Consider the following 7,733-nt stretch of genomic DNA (forward strand, 5'->3'; position numbering starts at 1 on the left):
CTCTATCCTGTGCTTTCCAATAAGAGTGAAACAGAACAAATTAGAGAGCGAAAGTGGGTCTAGAGAGCTGTTTGCTAAACAGTAAAACAACTCAGGATACTGAACTGGAGGAAATTATTATTTTTATCCTCAAAGTTTGTTTCAGTAGTGGCTTTACATGGAAGCATAATTACTTTAGAAAGTGCTTGGAGGGGGGTGGTGGTGAGTGAGTATGGGAGGCCTTGAACAGTAAATTAATTCTATCAGCAAGAGGGGAGAGGAACCTAGCCTAGTGACTCTATAGGGATACATCAGTGTCCATTCATTCAACTGTCAATATAACTGCTTCATCACGGCTGAAAACCAGAACATCCACTTAAGTTACCAAAGATTGGGATAAGTTATTAAAGCCATGTGAAGAGAGGGTTTTGATATCTTTTAAGTTTTCTTGAAGGCACCTCATATTGTACTATCACATTGAAATCAGTGTTGTTTACAGAAAAAAGTATTTAGCTGAAAAGTTGTAATAAACCTCTCTCTCACACCAATTATTATTTGCAATGAGTAATAAAGCCATGCTTACTATAGGCAGACATGCTGCCTGACTTTACAAAAATGAAGTTCTAAAACAGGCAAAACTCGTAAATGTATAGATGCAACCACATGCACATTATAAACTCAGTTTCTCTGGTCTTACTCTCTCTTTGTCCTTTTTTCCTTCCATTATTTATTTCTTTAATGACTGTTGCCTGTTTGGGAGCTGGCCAAGTTAAATGAAAGATGCAGCCTTGGTTGGTGAGAGACATTATGTTTACCTGAAGGCTGTTGAGAGGTACCAAGCTTACCTGACAAAGGAAAAGATTGGTGTGATTTATTGGGTTGGCCAAAAAGTTTGTTTGGGTAACATCTTTTGGGAAAACCTAAATAAACTTTTTGGCCCCAATACTATCTCCTGAGAATTTCCTTAGGTTGTCATCACTTAGGAAGCCAGATTAGATGGTTTTTAAGAACTAAAAATTTTGAATATTTGCTTTCAACTCAATGGCTCCATTTTTCTTGTTGGAAATACATACTTCACAAGAAAGTGGAAGATGGTTTTAAACTTTAATTCATTTAAAATGTTTTAATTTTTATCTCTCTCAAGGAAATAAAAATCATGAAATGGTATGGCACATTTTTATAAGTAGTTTTTCAAAGGTCATAATGTGAAACATTCATAAATATTCTGGATAAAATACACTAAATGTGCAAGCCAAGAGAAATGTGAAAAAAATCAAGCACTGAACACAATAATCATGGAAAAATCTCAGTCCTAAACAATATTTATAGGTAACTTGTATTCTGCATTAAAAATGCTTTCACATGAGTTATATTAATTGATCTCTGTTAATTCTTTCAACAAAATTAAATTTATCCTATACCACTGAGCTAAGTGAGGTCTGATTCTTGGGGGAATGGGACTAGCCAGATGAAATAAAGGAAAATTGGAAAAGTGAGATATTTCTCCTGATCCCTGAATCATTGGTAAAATTTTCTTTTCTTTTTTGATATAATTTCCAGAGTCTCATGTTTAATTCAGTTCAGTTGCTCAGTTGTGGCCAACTCTTTGCGACCCCATGTACTGCAGCACACCAGCCTTCCTGGTCCGTTACCAACTCCCGGAAGCTGCTCAAACCCATGTCCATTGAGTCAGTGATGCCATCCAACCATCTCATCCTCTGTTGTCTCCTTCTCCTCCTGCCTTCAATCTTTCCCAGCATCAGGGTCTTTTCCAATGAGTCTGTTCCTTGCATTATGTGGCCAGAATATTGGATCTTCAGCTTCAGCATCAGTCCTTTCAATGAATATTCAGGGTTTATTTTCTTTAGGATTGACTGATTTCTTTAGGATTGGCTCATGTCCAGGGACAAAGGAAATTGCTATTATTCAAGAATGAGATGCTTGTAGACAATTCTAACTTACATACAATAAAAGACTAGTAGAACCAATAATTGAGTTTTTCAATGTATTACAATACTAGTTCAATATACAAAAATTCAGCTGTATTTTTATATTTGCATCAAGCAATTGGAAATTGAAATTCAAAAATATTTTTAAAAATATTTTAAAAAGCATCAATAATACTTAAATTATATGGAAAATGCTCTTTCTCTCTCTGTATACATATATACACACACACACACACACACACACAGACATATATACACAATAAAATTTATATTATATTCCTGACAGGAATTGCAAAGAGCTAAATTAATGCAGAGATATGCTATGTTCATACATTGAAGTTATATATATGTTATGTAAGTTTTATATATGTTACATTGCTATAATCATTTGAAATGTAAATAATTAAAACTTTAAAAGCAATTCTTAGCTGATGGATCATCCAAAACCAAAGGTGGGCCAGATTTGACCCATAAGCCATTATTTGCTGACCCCTGTTATACATATCATTATTAGCATATGAACAATAATACAGGGCCGTGTGTTACTTATTCAGTATGTATTAGTAAAATGAGCAAGTGAATGAAATTAAGATATAAGTTCTATGTCCGAAACTACTTTTAAGTGTAAGAAACTTAAGCTGAAAATTATAAGTTTTTTACACTGAAATTTAATACAGTTGAAGTGTAAGAGTATGTTTATTATTGCAAAAATAAAATGATTAGTGATAAAAGTGATTAATTATGTGTACAAATCAATTAGGGGTTTTACATGGTCAATCAGTAAAAGATTAGCTGGATAACATTTCAAAGCATACATAGCTTTCCAACCAGAAATATTGATAATATTATGAAATCTAAAGCAGATTGCTAGAGATTTATATCCTAATTCTAATCTTACATAATTGTGCTTTGTAAGCGGACAAGACTGGTCCTGAACCCAAGTTTAACTGCTTGATGGCCAATAAACAACACATGTGGGTGGAAAAGAAAAAGTCGCTTTACTCAGGAGGGCAGAAACCCAGGAAGATGGTGGACAAATGTCCTAACACCACCTCCAAGTTGCCAGTTAGGAGATAAAGGTTTTAAAGACAGTGTGAGGGAGGGGGCTGTGGTGTGCGTGATCGGCTTGTGTAGAATTCTCAGATTGGTTGGCATCAAGGTGAAATTTTGGACCTCATCAACTTTCTGGTTTCAACTGCCCTGGTATCTATGTGTTCGCAATCAGTTTTCATCTGATGAGGGTCTGCTTCCTGTAAAAACAATTTAAGGCTGTGTTTCAGGGTAGCTCAGATGATAAAGCGTCTGCCTACAATGTGGGAGACCCGGGTTCGATCCCTGGGTCGGGAAGATCCCCTGGAGAAGGAAATGGCAACCCACTCCAGTATTCTTGACTAGAAAATCCCATGGACAGAGAAGCCTGGTAGGCTACAGTCCCATGGACAGAGGAACCTGGTTGGCTACAGTCCATGGGGTCGCAAAGAGTCAGACACGACTGAGTGACTTCACTTCACTTCAGACCTTTATCTGTATCTTTCAGGGAATTGGGAATTTGATAACTGCTATGTGACTGATAATGGCAACCCACTCCAGTGTTCTTGCCTAGAGAATCCCAGGGACGGGGGAGTCTGGTGGGCTGCCGTCTATGGGGTCGCACAGAGTCGGACACGACTGAAGTGACTTAGCCGCATGTGACTGGTTTATAGTCTAAATTATTACCGGTTTCCAGGCCAACCTCCATTCTTTACCTACATCATTATATTTCCTGATTCATTGACTCTTCAGTCAGCTCTTTGGGACTTGAAAAGCTTGGGAAACTAAAGCTTCTCAACAAACAGCAGGCAGATGGAGGACATGGTGGAGGATGTGTTCCTGGAAGACTCCACAGGGTCCTGCTTGGTTATGATGCTTCCTTTCCTTTGATCCTACTCAGTCTTGAAGAGGACAGGTATGGAATAAGAAGGGAATGCAATTTTGGATAGAGAGGTTAATCATAACTTGGCAACAGAACTCAGTTTGGGGGACTTGGTTTCAGTTTTATAAAAAATAATATTAAAAATAATCTGTATAAATTGTACTTAATTTTTATTATTTTTTTACAATGATGCCATTAGTGTTCCTAGCAGAAAAAATATTCTTTTAGATTTTCCTATCGTTTAAACATGAATGAAAAGCAGTATAATAAGCTCAAAATTTCGTAAGGGGAAAAAAAAACTCTTCAAGATAACATTTAATAAAAAATGTTCTATTTAGGCATCTTTGATCTAAGACTGATAAAGAATTTAAAGAGTAAAGAAAATAGTTGTTACAGGAAAATAAATTATTCAAAGCAGTTTTTGTTCTCATCAATCAAACTTCAAGACAATAGACTTTACAAGAATGCTTTCCGAAGTTAATTCCTTATAGCTTTGCATGTATAGTGACTAAAATTTAAATGAAATCTTGAAATAATTTCTATGGCCATTTTTAATAATCAATTCTAGATACAATGTTCCTTCTAGAATATTATTACTGAAAAACTTATTCATGAATTATATGCTACTGTGCACCTGAAGATTGGTGATATTAGTAATTTAACAGTTTCGTGTACATTGCACAGTTGAGCATTTCAAAATGATAAGAAATCATGTTTAAATCTGACAGCTCTGTGGGTAATGATGAATTAAAGCTTGCTTCTACTAGACTAGCTTGCTGAGAGAGTTCTTGGTCCAAACAACTAGAAACATTGTGAATTTACCTAAAGGGAAATTTTTTTAAAAGTTTCATGCAATTTCATTGACAACTGAACAAAATTGATGAATATTGTGAATGATTACAAGCATATGATGTTTTAGCCCCATCCTAAAGTTGTTTGTTCAGGAAGTAGTGATAGGACTATGCAATGGAATGGAATTGCAAGCCACATGCAAAAAGATCATGGGCCCGTTTTAATCATTATTCAGCCAGGAACAAACTATATGACGTAAAACAAACAAACAAAAAACAACCTGGAACCAGTTTGTCATGTGTTTATACATGATGTTTATGTACTACTTCTATGACAAGTGAAAAGTCTTACTTGAACCAAATAAAGCCTTAATAATGTACTTTGCAGACAGCAATATTTACGGGCAGGATTTATAAGAAATAGTTCCTTACAGATAAAATGTTGTGTTTTCAGAAACCAGTGACCAACTTCAAGTGCTTTGAGAGGGTGTATATACACTTGGAGCTAGATATCTGTTGAAAGATCCTTCCATCATTCTATTCTAGGGTACATTCTGAAGTTGTATGGAGAGTCACGAGAGCAGAAAAGGAAACAGAATTTGAGAAATGATGATGCTATCTTGAAGGCCAATTGCTTTGCTCCACTGTAATATTTCTAGAGCCAAAATGAAGAATTTTTTTTTTTCTCAAGGGATTTTGCAAAGTAGCAACTGTGTAAACAATGTTAGAAATAAAAATTTTATTAAGTGAGGGAGGCAATTTTAGCTTCCCTTCTGAAAGTATTTAGAATGTGTTATCAAGCTTCAGTTTATAAGATTATAAAAATACGTTATCACAACCAAGAGAATCTTCCATTCCTATACTTAGGAATATGTTGTGATAACATATTTTCATCTTTCAATCTTATAAACTGAAGCTTGATAACACATTCCTATACTTAGGAATGGAAGAGGATAGGTTAGCTACTTTCTACTAAGGAGGAAGAAAACTTCAGGAAAATACTTATTTAGACTTTTTTTCCGTAAGAAAAAATGATCCTTCTTCCCATATTAATTTACTTATTCAGTTATTTGTTTATATAGTTGACCTGAATTATCAGTGCTAGGAGCTATGTTGTTTGGGATTATCTATGTAGACAATCATATTGTCTGCAAGCAGTTTAAATCTTCATTTTGATCTGTATGCTTTATAACTTTTGTTGCTTTATTGTACTATTTATGAAATTATAATAGGATAATGTTTAGAAATCATGAAAGATGCATCTTTGCCTTGTTTCTAAAATTAATAGGAAAGTATTTAGTCTTTCACCATTGTATATAGTTCCAGCTCTGGATTTTTGCAGATACCACTTAAAGATTAAAAAAATCCCAGTCTGATTTTAGTTTTGAGACCTTTTATAATTAATGAATGTTAAATTTCATCCATTTTTTTTCAAAGTGGTCTTGTGTATTTTACTCTGTCAGTGTAATAAATTCTATCAATTGTTTTTTTTTTTAAGTTTTTTTATTTTATTTTATTTTTAAACTTTACAATATTGTATTGGTTTTGCCAAATATCGAAATGAATCCACCACAGGTATACATGTGTTCCCCATCCTGAACCCTCCTCCCTCCTCCCTCCCCATACCATCCCTCTGGGTCATCCCAGTGCACCAGCCCCAAGCATCCAGTATCGTGCATCAAACCTGGACTGGAGACTCATTCCATATATGATATTATACGTATTTCAATGCCATTCTCCCAAATCATCCCACCATCTCCCTCTCCCACAGAGTCCAAAAGACTGTTCTATACATCAGTGTCTCTTTTGCTGTCTCGTATACACAATTATTGTTACCATCTTTCTAAATTCCATATATATGCATTAGTATACTATATTGGTGTTTTCTTTCTGGCTTACTTCACTCCGTATAATAGGCTCCAGTTTCATCCACCTCATTAGAACTGATTCAAATGTATTCTTTTTAATGGCTGAGTAATACTCCATTGTATATATGTACCACAGCTTTCTTATCCATTCATCTGTTGATGGACATCTAGGTTGCTTCCATGTCCTGGCTATTATAAACAGTGCTGTGATGAACATTGGGGTACATGTGTCTCTTTCAATTCTGGTTTCCTCAGTGTGTATGCCCAGCAGTGGGATTGCTGGATCATAAGGCAGTTCTATTTCCAGTTTTTTAAGGAATCTCCACACTGTTCTCCATAGTGGCTGTACTAGTTTGCATTCCCACCAGCAGTGTAAGAGGGTTCCCTTTTCTCCACACCTTCTCCAGCATTTATTGCTTGTAGACTTTTGGATTGCAGCCATTCTGACTGGCGTGAAATGGTACCTCATAGTGGTTTTGATTTGCATTTCTCTGATAATGAGTGATGTTGAGCATCTTTTCATGTGTTTGTTAGCCTTCTGTATGTCTTCTTTGGAGAAATGTCTATTTAGTTCTTTGGCCCATTTTTTGATTCGGTCATTTATTTTTCTAGAATTGAGCTGTAGGAGTTGCTTGTATATTTTTGTATATATTAGTTGTTTGTCAGTTGCTTCATTTGCTATTATTTTCTCCCAATCTGAAGGCTGTCTTTTTACCTTGCTTATAGTTTCCTTTGTTGTGCAGAAGCTTTTAAGTTTAATTAGGTCCCATTTGTCTATTTTTGCTTTTATATCCAATATTCTAGGAGGTAGGTCATAGAGGATCCTGCTGTGATGTATGTCAGAGAGTGTTTTGCCTATGTTCTCCTCTAGAAGTTTTATAGTTTCTGGTCTTATGTTTAGATCTTTAATCCATTTTGAGTTTATTTTTGTGTATGGTGTTAGAAAGTGCTCTAGTTTCATTCTTTTGCAAGTGGTTGACCAGTTTTCCCAGCACCACTTGTTAAAGAGATTATCTTTAATCCATTGTATATTCTTGCCTCCTTTGTCAAAGATAAGGTGCCCATATTTGCGTGGATTTATCTCTGGGCTTTCTATTTTGTTCCATTGATCTATATTTCTGTCTTTGTGCCAGTACCATACTGTCTTGATGACTGTGGCTTTGTAGTAGATCCTGAAGTCAGGTAGGTTGATTCCTCCAGTTCCATTCTTCTTTCTCAAGATAGCTTTGGCTCT

The sequence above is a fragment of the Bison bison genome, unplaced genomic scaffold (genome assembly GCF_000754665.1).
Source record: "Bison bison bison isolate TAMUID 2011002044 unplaced genomic scaffold, Bison_UMD1.0 scf7180017864177, whole genome shotgun sequence".
Taxonomy (NCBI): Eukaryota; Metazoa; Chordata; class Mammalia; order Artiodactyla; family Bovidae; genus Bison; species Bison bison.